At 38.2% G+C, this 15,659-nt stretch overlaps 1 protein-coding gene and 1 pseudogene across 1 annotated transcript in view; one reads left to right on the top strand and one right to left on the bottom strand.

Annotated features, from left to right (window-relative positions):
* Nucleotides 1-15,659, top strand: part of Map4 (microtubule associated protein 4) — a 114,820-nt gene that overhangs the window by 29,253 nt on the left and 69,908 nt on the right.
* On the bottom strand, nucleotides 7,236-7,716 carry LOC124969427 (60S ribosomal protein L23a-like; annotated as a pseudogene).

Below are 15,659 nucleotides of genomic sequence, written 5' to 3' on the forward strand. Positions count from 1 at the left end.
GCATGGGGAGTCATTGTTTAATAGGTACTGAATTTCTTTTTTGCAAAATGAAGAGTTCCTAAAGATGGTGGTGATAGTTGCACAATAATGTAAATATAGTTGTTACACTGAACTGTACACTTAACAATGGTTAAAATGATAGGAAAAAAGAGGGGCAGAGGAGGAGGGCAAGGAAGAAGAGGGAGAAAAAAAGAAGAAAGAAATGCCAGCTCATTTAAAAAAAAGAAAAGAAAAAAAGATGATTTTCAAATTAGCCATTGTGTATACTGCAGACCTCTTCAGAATTAAAGTGATGCTTTATATGTTAGCTGCCTTATGGATTTGTTCTAGTTGTCCAGTTAGTTGCAGAGAGAAATGCATAAATACGTAAATACTGCTTAAATGCTGAATAGTTATAAGGAACATTTTGTAAGAACAGATATAAATTCCATGAGGAGGTTGGGTGAGAACTAAGGAAATTTGAAACTAAAGCTTAAAATCTCCATTTGGATGTAGAATTGACATCTCAAATTTGAGATGTCCTAAACTGAACTCATGATCCCACCCCCAACAACAACAACAAAGCAAACAAATATCTGCTCCCCATCTCATTAAATGGGAATTTTGTACTAGTTGTTCAGGCTAAAATAGTCTCTCCTTGTTCTCTTTTCTTTATTCTAACCATACATCTAGGTTATCAGAAAATAAATGTGGAACCTGACCCCTTCTCAACATCTCCACTGCTCTCTCCCTGATGGATACCACCATCTCTAATGTTAATTACTGCAATAACCTCCCAAAGTAGTCTCCTAACTTCCATTTGTTTGCTCCTTGCAATGTATTCTCAAAAACATCCAGGCTGACCCTATATGTAGAACATGTCATTCATTTGCTCAAAATGGTTTCCCATCTCAAAGGAAAAGCCACAGTCCTTATCAAACACTGTATCCCTGTCACCTCTCTTATCACATCGTCTAGTCCTCTCCTATGCGTACTTTGTTTCACTCATATTCTTGCTCCTGTTACTTGAATGAGTCAGGTTGGGTCCCTGCTTTGGACTCTGAATACTGATTGTTTTCTCTATTTGGAATGTTCTTCCTTTCATGTTCTAATGATTCACTACTTTATCAGCGAGTACTTCTTTATTGTATCTAAAATTGCACCTTTTCCACTCTTATATACTAGTTCTCTGCTTTAATTTTCTGCGTGGCATTTGTTATTTGTCACTTTCTTATAATTTATGTAGCTTAATTGTTTATATTGTTTATTGTCTTTCCCCACTAGAAGAAGATAGATATTACAGAGATACTGAGAAAGATAATTTTTGTTTTGGTCACTGCTTTGGCTTAGCACATAGTAGTACAGTGTCTGGTTCATAGTAGGTACTCAGGAACTGTTGAATGAATAATCTTATTAAATATATGTTTCTCCTTGTAAATCTGTATAATTTGAAAAATCTATGGAAAGAGCAGGCTTAGCTCTACAACCTCCTAGCTTTGGTCTCTTAAGCAAGTTATTTGCCCTCTTTGAGCCTAAGATTAGTCCTATACAAGAAGAGAGCTAATAATAAGATAATCGTTGGGCCTTACTATGGCTCAGTGCTTGCCTAGCATGAGCAAAGTCCTGTTTTTTTTTTGTTTTTTTTTTTTGCGGTGCTGGGGATTGAACCCAGGGCCTTTTGCTTGCAAGGCAAGCACTCTACCAACTGAGCTATATCCCCAGCCCAAAGTCCTGGGTTTAATCTCCAGCAAAATACATATACACAAACACATAGTTGTTTGGATTAAGTGACAAAATATTTCAGTGTTATGTAATCCAGTTGAGATGGTTAAAAATATAAGGTGACATTAGGTTGGTCATTAATGTCCACATTAGAAAGACCTTACAGGCTCATCCAGTATATACTTTTATTTTTTTCCCCGTCCAGTACTGGGGATTGAACCCAGGGGGACTCTACCACTGGGCTACACCTCCTACCCTTTTTATTTTTAATTTTGAGGTAGGGTCTTGCGAAGTTGTGGAGGCTGTCCTCAAATTTGTAATCTTTTTGCCTCAGTTTCCCGAGTTACTGGGATTGCAGGTGTGCAGCACTGTACTTGCTCAGTATATGCCTTTTGCTCATAAATCATTTTGTTTTTGGCCATCAACCTGTTTTCCTACTTAAATGGTTGTATAACACTCTTTTAATTGGATGTAACTAAAGCATATCTGGTCCATTGTTCTCTATTTCTAGAGAGCAAAACTGCAGGTGATTCTTCAGAAGTGAACTCCAGACATGTAGAAGAAAGAGTTTTGTTTGTTTGTTTTGGTAAATGATAACCCTGTGTGCGTGCATGTGTGTGTGTGCATGTGTGTGTGTGCATGTGTGTGTGTTTTTGACACTGTAGATTGAACCCAGGGACACTTAAACACTGAGCCATATTCCCAGCCCTTTGCTATATTTTATTTAGGGACAGGGTTTTGCTAAGGTGCTGAGGCTGGCCTTGAACTTGTGATCCTTCTGCCTCAGCCTTCTAAGCCACTGGGATTACTGGTGTGTGCCACAATGCCCACGTTTTATTTTGTGAGAAAATTAACTAGGACTTTGACTGCAAATATCTCGCAAGGCCAGCTCTCTGATGGACATTAAGCATTTTAAAATGAGATGAGAAAATGCAAAGCTGTGTAAATTGTAAATTTAAGTATTGGCATAAACTCTTCAGAATTCTTCACTGAAGAGTTCTATTTTCTGGTTAATAAGTTCTCTTTGCTGAAAAATAAAGACGCCTTATGCTATCACTGCTGCTGCTATTGTTGATCGCGAGCAAAGAAGATACAGTATGTTCTCTTGCACTTGATAGCTTTTTGAACATTTAGAGACCACCATGTGTCTTCTGATTCATTTTCTTTTGAGTTAAAAAAAAAAAAAAAAAACAATTTTGTCCCTGTTTTTTTCTATTATTTGAATTTAAGCTAACTTTTTAATTTCCATTTAGTCTGGGTCTTATCAAACAGAGAATTAACTACTAATGGGTAAAGACAAATACAGAAATATCAGATACTACTCCTAGGGCTGAGGGTGGGGTATGTAAGAACAAATTTGGCAGCTGCTCCAAAAAGCAGTCTTTGTATGTTGGAGGTCTTCACTGGATGCTGAAGATGTTTGCTGAATTGTTGTAGCCAAGATAGGCAAACAGGAGACTGTGTATAGTGATGTTACTGAGTCACCAGAAAGCCATTTTGGGGTATGGCAAGAACTTGTCTGGGAAGGTTCCCGCAGGAGTGCCGACTAAAACTTGCTGGGGTGAGCACTGTTGGTTCTTCACACCAGAAGAGCACCATGGAAGCAAGAAAATAGAAAGCACACTGGAACCAGGAAAAGAACCTTCCTTCAGTGTCTTCCACTAGGCTGAATCTCCTGCCACCCGGCAAAGAAGAAATGTTTACGGGTCCACCTTATTATTATAAACAAGATAATGAAGACTGGATTTGGAGCTGAGAGGCAATTAATTATTGGCACAGTCTTATCTTTGTGGTCACTCAGCTTCTAAATATTTTTCCATACACATTTGAGCTCTTGTGTAACAATGAAGCCACTATAGTCATCTATCCTATGATGAAGAAGCTCTCGCTCCTTCCCTAAAATGAGGAGTTGCTCAGTTCCTATATCATTTTCCATTGCTGGCCAATGGAATCAAAGTTTCACAGATTATTCTATAACCAAGAGATGAATTACAGGGCTGGGGTTGTGACTCAGTGGTAGAGCGGTTTGCCTAGCACGTGCAAGGCACTGGGTTCGACTCTCAGCAACACATGGAAATTAAAAAAAAAAAAAAAATAATAATAATAAAGGTTCATTGCCAACTTAAAAAAATGTTTAAAAATAAGAGATGATTTACAAAGTTAATCTTCCAACAGTTTATAATAATTAGAAGGAAAAAAGAAAGTAATTAGCATATACAAATAAAATATAACAAAGAGAAAATACATAAAGCTGTCGTTGTTCTCATTTCTGTTATTAGTCCCAAGGCCATAGTTGTTACCAGTGACTTCTTCAGTTACCTTTTTTGTATTTCCCTTTGCCCTCAGATGAGACTGCTGCTGGTTGAATTTCTTTACCTGGTAAAATGACCCAAACTTTCATTTCCTCATCAGTCTTGCCTGTTGTGATTCTTGTAGTTTTTCCTTTAATCTTTTAGTGTAGAAGTATTAAGCGGTCCCTGAGAGAATCCCCTGGATTCCTTCCTTTCATTATATGACAGCAGTTCCCCTTGATAATTGGGCTCAATCATTATAACCCATAGATTCAGCCTTTTGATTCAGTGGCCTAAGAGTTTGACCAGGTGGTAATCTTATCTCCTAACTTAACTGAACCATTGTATATGCTGGTATTTCCTCCTTGGAGACTAAAACTTCCAAATTAGTAGAAGTCAGGTGTAAGTGTGAAAGCAAAAATTCTGAGTGTATTATTGGATATAATAGTGAATAGAGGGAACTGGAATTGTAGCTCAGTGGTGGAGCATGTTCTCAGCATGTGTGATTTGGGGTTCCATCCCCAGCTTCAAAATGAAAAAGAAAAAATGAGTGGAGTCACTGCCACTTCTATCTCTTAATTCCCAAACCTGCATATTTTGGCTGTGTGGGAGAAGCAACACCATATAAAGGTCTCTGATTGATAGCATTGCCCCATTCTTTCAGTGGAAACAGTAACTGAGTCTACAGTTCCTTGTCTTAATTAGGCCATGTATTCTGAGTGATAGCAAGCAATGAGACCAGTTAATTCCATGGTCATGAGCCCATGAAAGTATCTCCTCGATCAGCAAATTTGTCAGGAATGTCATCATGATGGATTATACATTCTGTAAAGTTCATGGATGGTAATACTGGCAGATGCATTGTAAAGCAGAGAAGGCAAATCCAGAATGCATTTTATTCTGGAGAGGACAAATCTGTGTCCTTTTCCCCACCTCCCATGATAGAAGACATCCCTCGAAATCAACTTGCCACCAGATGGCTAGCTGGTCTCCCTAGGGAATGGTATTGGGGTCATTGTCAGTTTATGCTATTGACAGATTAGACCCTTGTCATTGACTTTAGCCAGGTTACCTTTGTTGAGGGGAAGACCATGTTATGTCCATGCATTGCCTCCATGACTACTTTTTCATCAGTCTATTGAGCAAGCACTCTAGTGGCTAGGGGAAGAGTCCGATTAATATAAAGAGTATGTCATCTTGTTAACCTCCTCTACAGTGAATACCCTTTAATAATTACTTGCCTGGGACACAAATATCTTCACAGTCTGTGTTCATTCTGAGAGTTTCATCTACATATCTTTCCCCCAGATTTTCTTATGACCATTTCCTCCCAAGTCTCTAAATAATTAGTATAATCCTTAGTAACTGCTGATCAATCAATATAATCTGTTTCTGATCATGTCTCAGCCCAGACAGAAAGGAAAATCAAATGCACTTTTCAAAGTTCTGCCTACTCACTGAGATAATTTTCTTCACCACTGTCTTTCAGTGTTATCTGTAAGTGGGACTGTGGGGCTATAGCTTTCCACTTTCGGGTTATGCAGCATATTATACTGACCTATGTATAAACCATAGAGTTTGGGTTACCCCCACCCCCTTAGTCAACTGGTCATCTGGAATTCTCAGGAGGCTGTCAGCATGGAGAGGAAGCAGTGCAATAGGAGTTTACCAAAGAAGTTTGAACCACCCACTATGTGATTTACCATATCTGTGAACCTTCTTGAATTTGGTCTCTTACATAATGTTTTCACTTGATAGTAGATGGATGCTGCACATACCCAACTCGAGTACGTTGGTTGGATAAATATCCATTTTGTATTGACAAGCTCAGTCCACAAAGCCACATTGCGTATGTCCCATGATTAGGCATTTTGTCTTTATTAAGACCCAATTTCAAGCCTGAAGCAAATTTTTAGAAGTTGGCCAGTTAACTGTAGAAGACATAGGTTTTCTCCAAAATTTTATGATTCTGGACTGTGATTCTCTTAGTCTTGTATGCTAGAGGCTCCATTCAGCATCCCTATTTGCATGGACATTTCAAGTGTGATTGGGTCTGCTGTACTGTAAGGCCTAAATGGCAAAGCAACCTGAACTTGCTACAGAGTCATCTCCTTTTGGTTCCCACTATAAACTGTCAGCCTTATAACTTTGTAAATGGGTTAAAATATACTATATGTATATGTGTAACCTCCAAAATCCAAAAAGACCTACCAAGCATTGTGCCTCTTTTTTTCATTGTTGGTACCATGTTGCAGCAACTGAATCGTTTGGAAAGGAAAAAATTACTTCAGACCTTGACTTCCCAAGTAGTTGACTGATATGAAGCATTTCTAAATTTGGGGGGGTTTATCTTGTCTTCTAGTTTGTATATGTCTTACTAAAGTATGTAAGTTTGCTATTTCCTATTCATCAAACCCAGTTAGCACAGTGTCAATGTAGTGAACTAGTATTCTGTTTTTTGGAATGCCATGGTGTTTGACATCTCTCTGGGCTACATTTTTTTTTTCTTTTGATAATTTTTAATTTTAATTATTCTAATTAGTTATACTTGTCGGCAGAATACATTTCAACTCATTGTAAACAAATGGAGTCTGGGCTGTATTATGATAGGAGAATTGATGTAGATCTGAGGCAAGACTCTTAGGTATGTAAAAGTGCTTCTGGGGGAAAAAAGACATGAGTCAAGTTTGTAGCAATATATCAAGTGCTGGGACCCATGTTGATTTGCATCAGTAAAGGTGCTACTATATCTGGGGCATCTGCTTTAATTAGAACCATTACTAATTAAATTTATGATGGTCCATAACCAACACAGGTTGTTAAATGGTAAGTTAAATGGGGATGTGCTAAGTATCATCACTCCTTTAAGTCTTCGTGGCATTAATCTCTTTAATTCTTCTAGTGATGTGGTATTGTTTCTGGCATAATATCTTAGGGGGAGGGGAAGTTCTAGGGGCTTCCACTTTGCCCTTCCTGTTATAAGGGTCAGAAAGCCAATTTGAGAATTCTGCCATTAGCCAGATATATGTATTCCAGTCCATTCAGGAACAAAGTAGGTCCATCGTAGATATGGGTACACTGTGAGTTGGACTTGTACAAAGCATTTTGTCAATTACTTGACTTCCTCAAGTCTTCCCTTTGACTGATAAACCATGGTAGTGTTTTGGGTCTCTAGGAATTCTTTTTTTTAGGTTGGAAAAAAAAAAAAAAGGGTATATTTAGAATTAGACAGCTGGACTCTGTTTAGATGATCCCAATTTTGTTGGCAACATCCAAAGCATCATAATCAGGAGCCAGTCAAACGTAGGCCTTCTTCTCTCCATCAGGCCTAATCAGGGTTGTTAACCTTGGCCACATCAATGTCATAGAGCTTCTTTACAGCTTGTTTGATCTGGTGTTTGTTGGCCTTGACATCCACAATGAACACAAGTGTGTTGTTGTCTTCAATCTTCTTCATGGCTGACTCAGTGGTCAGGGGGGAACTTAATGATGGCATAGTGGTCAAGCTTGTTTCTCCTGGGGGCGCTCTTCCGAGGATATTTGGGCTGCCTCCAGAGCCGCAACGTCTTGGGTCGCCGCAAGGTAGGTGATGTGCGGATCTTCTTCTTTTTATGGCTGTGGACACCCTTCAGCACTGCCTTCTTGGCCTTCAAAGCTTTTGCTTTTGCTTCAGCTTTGGGAGGGGCAGGAGCTTCCTTCTTAGCTTTCGGCGCCATCTTGGTGAAAAGGCTCTAAGAATTCTTAATCTCTAATCCACAGTCATCTGAGTAAATGCCCTTTGGGGAAGCTTAGATAAGGAGTTGTAGTTTGTATTTATGGAAACACTGGTCTTTAATGAAGGGGACCTGGGTTAACTATGACTTGGATTTGAAAACTAGATTGAACTCTAGTTTCAACTCTGATTTTCAAGTCGGAGTCTTCCTACCAGGGCTAGAGTTCACCCAGCTTCCCTCCCCCAGTTGTACAGATTGATCTGTTTGTAGGCTGCCTATGGAATGCTGTTATCATTAACTGCCGCCAGAGGTCCTGGTGTGTCAGGGCATTCCAAGTACTGATTCAACCCTACTGTCTTTATAGTGGATTTCTTGACTTGTTTTTGTGATTAAATACTGCCACTTCACTTGTGCTATTCTAGGACCCCATAATCCTTGTTGAAATCTGGGAACTTACTTAAGTAGTAGCATCCCCCATGGTCATAGTGGGTGTTGTGACAGAGACTTTATGGCCTGTAAAGCCTAAAATATTTACATCTGGCCTTTTATAGATAAAGTTTATCAAACCAGATCTTGGGGACATGTACATACTACCAAGGAGAGCAACCACAGAGCTTTTCAGGGACGAAAGTATAGTCCTTCACTAATGTATTTCTCAGCGCCTGAGTGAAATGAGTATCTTCTGGGCTTTCTTATGCAACATAATTCACACACAGAAAAATCCATTCCAGTATTTATATCTGTCTAAGATTCCCTATTTTACAATTTGCCAGAAAAACTTTGGCATCTGTACCCCATTGAACACATTCTTATGTCCTAAATTTCAGTGAAGCAACTGAACTGTTGGTGCTTCCTCCAATTGCATAAGCTAATACATTACATCCAGCAAGTGCATTCAAATTGTCAAGTTAGGGCCAACATAGTATTATGTTCCATCTTTCTTGGTCCAACATCCTTAGAATTGACTTCCACCTATATTCTCCAGGTTTCAGCCAATATATTATCACTCTAGGTTTGTGCGTGTGTGCATGCTTATTGTGTGCGCACAGGTGCAGGTTATTTCCTTCTGGATGCTAACGTTTGTGTCTCCCTAGGCTTTGATTAATTGTGTTACCACTGGACACCATGGATTACTGGCATCCCATTTCCCACTGGGTAGGTGTTTGGCTCGTACTTAAACCCAAGAGTATGACTAAACCAATTGCCACATCCTGTGTTTTAAGTCTATCTTCTGGGAACAGCCTATTTTTGGTACTAACTCTGTGTTTTAGTACAGTTTAGGAAACAGAAACAGAGTAATTTGAGCAAGGGAAAGCTAATGTAAAGAGTTGTTAACTAGTAATAGATAAACTACTAAGAGCTAAAAATAACTATGAAGAGAAGGGAACCAAAAACAGGGAACAGCTACTACTACCTTATACCTAAGGCAGAGTATGCATGAGAGAAACTTGGAAACAAGCCCACCCCAGATTGAAATTTAGAGCTCTTTAAAGAAACTAAAGCTGGGCTGGGGTTGTGGCTCAGTGATAGCGTTCACGCCTAGTATGTGTGAGGCCCTGGGTTCAGTCCTCAGCACCACATAAAAAAACAAAATAAAGGTATTGTGTCCACTACAGCTAAAAAAATTTATATTAAAAAAAAAAAAGAAACTAAAGCTGTAATCCACTGCAATGTGGAGAAGTCCCTAAGATGCCACAAACTGAGACAGACAAGTGAGAATACTGCTTGCTGGTTTTCCCACAAAACTCTCCAGGAAAGAAGTACTAATGAAACTCACTGGAAATTTGACTGAGATGACGTGGAACTTGCTGCTCACTTGTGGGATGCCAGTGAGACTTGTGGCAGTGAACACTACTGGATGTCCCACACACCAGCCAAGCAATACAGGAGCAAGAAGAGAAGAAAATACAGTGGAAATGTGAAGAAATCTTCTTCCTATAATATTCCTCCAGTGCTTGCCAGAGGCATAAGAAAAACACTTAGGGGGTCCAGTTTCATTATTACAAATAGAACAGTGAAGAGTAGATTTGGAGCTGAAAGGCAAAACATTGATAACTGATACACTGTCTGGATACTCTCAAACTGTTGTGCCTGGAGTGAAACATAATCTCCAGATACAGTTTAGCTAGCATAAATAGAACTGGATGCCCCTTCTCATTCCTGACACTCTGCTGTTGAAGTTGCTTGCTTGGAAAGGTAGCTCTCTCAGGGTGGGGATTCTTGTCTACTTTATTTGCTGTATTATTCCTTGAACCCAAATGGATAGTTAGGTGACAGTTGAATGAATAAGGGAATGCAGCCCTAGATGGCATTAAAATGTTGGTGTCTTTGTTTTATTCAGTTTAGTTTAAGAAAAACTGAAGTTTGATATGGTCAGCCAACTGAAATGTAAAATTTCAAATAGTTGAGTTAAAGAATGTCTTTATTTCATTTGATTAAGAGGAAATTGATCAGCTGGGCATGGTGTAACACGCCTGTCATCCCACCAACTTGGGAAACTGAGGCAGGAAGATTGTAAATGAGGCTAGCCTCAGCAACTTATCAAAACTCTTGTTTCATGCCCCCCCTCTTGTGGTACTGAGGATTGAACCCAGGGATGCTTAACCATTGAGCCACATCCCCAGCCATTAAATTTTTAAAAAATTTTTTCTTTTTTGTTTTTGAGACAGAGTCTTGCTGAATTGCTAAAGGTGGCTTTGAACTTGCAATTTTCCTATTTTAGCTTCCTGAGTTGCTAGGATTACAGGAGTGTGCCACCATGCACAGCTCGCAAGACCATATTTCAAAATAAAAAACGAAGCAAGGGCTCAGGGTGTAGCTCAGTGATAGGAGCAGTCTTGGGTTCGTTCCCTAGTACTATACTGCAAAAGAAAAAGAATATTTTTTTAATGAAAGAAAAGAAGTGATCACTTGCTAGGGCACTGATTGACCCTTCTTTTCAATACTTAGTGTGTTTTTGCATGTACTATTAACCCCCTTCCAAATAATGGATTATGATCAGTGTATATAAATGAATGGCACTTGTGTTTTTGTTGCATTATTTTCAGAGCAAAGAGAAAAGCCTGCTACATCATATATCTGTAGTGTTATCCTTTTACTAGGTATTAGTACAGCAAAGTGGCAGAGGTCTGTCATATCTAGGATTCTAGCTTTACCTCACTTTGTGTAGTAACAGGATATGAGGTGGAATAGGAAAACAATGTGCCTAAGGTGGTGTGTTTATGAGAGGACAAACAATAAAACCAATACCGAACTATGCTGAATGCCTCTCTGATGCCTCAGGTGGAGAGTCAGTCCACATATCTAGCTCCATGTCAGGAGACAGAGGGATAAAAAGTGGGTGGGAAACCAAGACATTCCAAGGACCCACTTCATCTGCTGACAGACTTCTTTTTATTGTATTGGGGATTGAATCCAGGGGCACTGTATCACTAAGCTACATCCCCAGGCCTTTTGTTTTTTATTGTGAGGCATGTTCTCCCTAAGTTGCTGAATGCCGCTAAGTTGGCCATGCTGGCCTTGAACTTGCAGTCTTTCTGCTTCAGCCTCCCAAGTCACTGAGATTACAGGTGTGTGCCACCAGGCCCAGTTACTAACAAACTTCCTATCAGAGTGTGAAGAAAGCCTTCAGAATCTGAGAAAACCAGAAACAGGAAAAAAGAAAATGTTTGGACATTAATTTCCTTCTTGAATATTGTGTGCTTAAGTGTCCAATAATCTTTTATAATGAGAATATTAAATATGCTTAACTAATTTGCCCTACTCTGAAAGTGATTTTTCATCTTCCTTTTAGAACTATAATGACAATTAACTGTAGTTGTGTGGAATAAATTGGTAGACTGAATAGAAGCATTGGTTATGGGCATGGACAATAATGTAGTTTGATGTCCATTTGTGATTTCTAAACTGTTGTTTATTTTGTTTTATTTATTTTTGGTGGTACTGGAGACTGAACCTAGGGGTGCTCTATCACTGAGCTATATCCCCAGTTCTTTTTAGTTTTGTAAAATTGTGAGACAGGGTCTGACTGATTTGCCCGGACTGACCTTGAACTTATGATCCTCCTTCCTCAGCCTCCCTAGTCTCAGGGATTACAGGTGTGCATCACGCACCCAGCTCACTATTGAATTTAAATTAGGGCTACTCATAAATAATTTTTCTGACTTTGAACCCCACACCTATTAACTACTTTCATAATTTAAATGCTTCCATACATATAACTTGTTTAAGAGAATGTGAAAATAGAAATTAGTTCATTATGAGTTATTGACATTATGGGAATATTTTAATACCTACTTTGATTAAAAAAAGATTCTAGATTCTATATTCCTCTAATCAGAATAGCTATATCTCATGTCATATATTTGATAGTCCTGGTTTATTTTGTCTTCTGTCTTGACCTAATTATTAATAACTGATTCTTTTATTCTCAAGTGTCTTGACCTACTCTGACCAAATTTAAGCCTTTGAATAAACTAGTTTAGTTTAATATAAACTTCTATTGTGTTATAGTAGTAGATGTTTAGAGAAAGTAAATTACACATCAATTTTATTTTTATATATTTATATATTTATATTTTATTCATATATAAATATATGTATAATATATACTGGGGGTACTGGGGATTGAACCCAGGGGTACTTAAACTCTGAGCTTTATCCCCAGCCCTTTTTTTTTTTTATTTTGAGACAGGGTCTTGCTAAGTTGCTTAGAGACTTTTTAACTTGCTGAGGCTGGCTTTAAATTTGTGATCCTCCTGCCTCAGCCTCCCAAACCACTGGGATTATAGATTGTGCCACTGCATCATGCTCAATTAATATTTTAATATTCAACAAAAATTTGTGAATAAAAGTCAATGGCATAAAAGTATTACAAAAAATAGTCTTAATTTATAGGTTGTATCTATAAGAAAAATCTGGAAGAGTACCAGCCAGTATTTTTATCTCCAGATAGATATTCTTCCTCCAGATTACAAGCATTTGTTCATTCCACAACCATTTACTGGGCATCAGCAAGATGCCAGACTAGGTACATGGTGCTGGGACTATGGTACGGAAAGGCATACATAGTCCTTATTTTCCAGTGGCCAAACAGGATGAATGAGCCAAATCTTATATTCATAATGTTTTTTTGTTTTATTTTGTTTTGTTTTTGCGGTGCTGGGGTTTGAACTCTGGGCTACATACCCAGCCATCATAATGTTTGAGTAGGCTGTCATGAGAACATTGAGGGAAGAGTTCATGGGTTTAAGAAGGATAGTACATGCAAGTACTTCCTAGAGCGGTGGCCTGAAAAGATGAGTAAGTCTTGGACAGTTGAACAGTATAAAGGAAACTAAATAAAGTATTGTAGGTGAAGAGAGCAGCTTATGTACAAGAATAGAGGGAAGTTGGAAGGAATCGTTTGTTTAGTTGGGAGGTGGGATGCATTAAGTAGACTGCATGATAAATGATGTTGAAACATTAAGACGTTTGTAAAGAATCTGTGGAATATAAATTTACCCTATAATGAGCAGGTTACATTGAAGAGTTTTAACATTGAAACATTGAAGAGTTTTAAGTTAGGGAGTAACATGAACATGTTTTATGTTAGAAATAGGAGAGTCAGATTAGAGGAAGAGAGACTCTAGTACATAGTTTGATTTCTGTGGGCAATCTGATTTCATCCATCACCCCTTCAACCTGACCCTGGGTCCTCCCCATCCCCTCCAACCCTGTACCAGGAATCAAACCCTTGGCCTTGTACATGCTAAGCAACTGTTTTACAACTGAGATACATCCTCAGCCCACTGCATGGTTTTTTGAAGTAAATCCCAGATAGCATATCATTTGATCTTTCTATCTGTGTATACTCTAAAAATGTTTCATTTTAAAAACATAATTACAATACCATTAACATATATACATCAATTCCATAATATCAAATACCATAATATCAGTTTTCAATTACCAGTACTTTCCTCATGTATCTTATTTTTTTTTAATGATGGTTTGGAGCTGGGGACATAGCTCAGTGGTAGAACACTTGCCTAGCATGCACAGATCATGGGTTTGATCAGTGGGGGATTTTTTTTTCTTTAATACAGTTTGGATTTTGTTTGTTTTTTGAAGCTGCCAGAGATTTAACTGTGTTCCTAGCCACTGGTGCAGAAGTAAAGAGAGAAGGGGGTAGTGGCAAGCAAATCCAGGAGTTTGGAGGACTGGATGGCAAGAGTGATGTTAAAAGGCATATTGTACTCATTCTTCTTTGGAAGGGAGTATGACATGTATTTCACATGTTCTCTTGTATAGCATTTTTTCTAGATTAAGGAAATATGATGGGGGGTTATACCTCCTTATAAATAAGAAGGACTCAGATGTAGAAAAGTTTGTGGTAGAGAAAAAAAAAGTTGAAGAATATCATTTTCTATAAAATGACAGATTATATTTCAGATGGAGGGAGCTGGACAGGATATCGGTATGCACTTCTGTGGAGATAGAGAAAGGGCTGGTTGGCATCCAGTCATCATGCTTACCAAGAAGGAAAGGACTAAGACACGTTTTTTTTTTATAGAAATAGTGTGCCAGTGTGATAGTGAATCAGTCTTCATGGGAGGTGAAAATAAACAGCTGGAAATAGAGTGGGGTTCACAGGTAAACATCTCTACCAGTTTGGCCTCATGGTGGCATCCTTCAGCTGCCTCCACTCTGGAAAGCATCTGGCAGAAATTCTGGTTGAAACAAAAGAGACATGCTGTGTGGTGTTTGAGAACATTTCAAAGACAAATATGCTGGTTTGTTTGACAGTGAAGGAAAAAGAAACTGCTAACCTAAAGGCCTCATCTCCTTCCTGCTGGAGACTGTTTAAGTGCCTGTGTTTTTAAATATTTTTAGGGCTCTGAACTCATCTTTCAACTACCTTAGGGGTGTAAAATCATATTAATTTCAAGTTAGGAAAGGTTAATGGTGTTTTGTTGTTTCTTTTGTGTTTTTTTTTTTTGTGTGTGTGTGTGTGTCTGTTGAGGAGAGTGAACAAAGACACCTTCATATCAGTGCTAAAATCTAATTATAAAAAGTGGAGTTGACTGAAAATTAGAAAGGTTAGCTTTCTTTTTTTTGTTTTGTTTTGCTTGTACACGGACACAATACCTTTATTTATTTTTTATATGGTGCTAAGGATCCAACCCAGTGTCTCACATGTGCAAGGCATGTGCCTCTACCACCCAGCCCAGGTGTTAGTTTTCTCCTGTCGCTTTTTTCTATTTTTAGAAAATAGGGGTTTTTTTTGTTTGTTTGTTTTAAGTATTTTTTTAGTCATCAACAGTCCTTTTATTTATTTATATGTGCTGCTGAGAATCGAACCCAGTGTCTCACACATGCTAGACAAGCACTCTACCACTGAGCCACACCCTATCCCTGATAGAAGTATTTTTATTTTAATTTGAAATAATTTCAAATTTATAGATAAGTTGAAAGAAGGGCTGGGGATATAGCTCAGACCCTGGGTTTAATCCCCAGCACTGTAAAAATAAATAAACAAACAAATAAATAAATAATAATAATAGAAAAGCTGAATAGTACAAAGAACTTTTGCTTTTCTAGAATCACCAGATGTACATCTATTTTCCCTATCACTTTTGTCTTATCTCTAATAATAATCTTAAGCTATCCCTCACATGTGTTACAATGTCAACAGTTATTTGCAAATATATTCAGAGATTTCCTCCTATCTTTTTAGTGAAGCCCCCTTACCAGGATTATTTTTTTTTCTCTATCATATCTCTGTTATTTGACCATCTTCATGGGACAGTTTAGCCATCAATGAGGTAGTGTTTTGTATAGTTCATTACCAAGTTTCTATCACAAAAACATAACAAAACCTGAACTTTGTCTTAGTCTTCTTGATTCTGGGGAAAAAGGGGAGAGGGAAAAATGGACTGGAAAAGGCTTGAAAAGTGAACCTGTATTTTAGTAT

Source organism: Sciurus carolinensis, chromosome 17 (assembly GCF_902686445.1).
Source record: "Sciurus carolinensis chromosome 17, mSciCar1.2, whole genome shotgun sequence".
Lineage (NCBI taxonomy): Eukaryota > Metazoa > Chordata > Mammalia > Rodentia > Sciuridae > Sciurus > Sciurus carolinensis.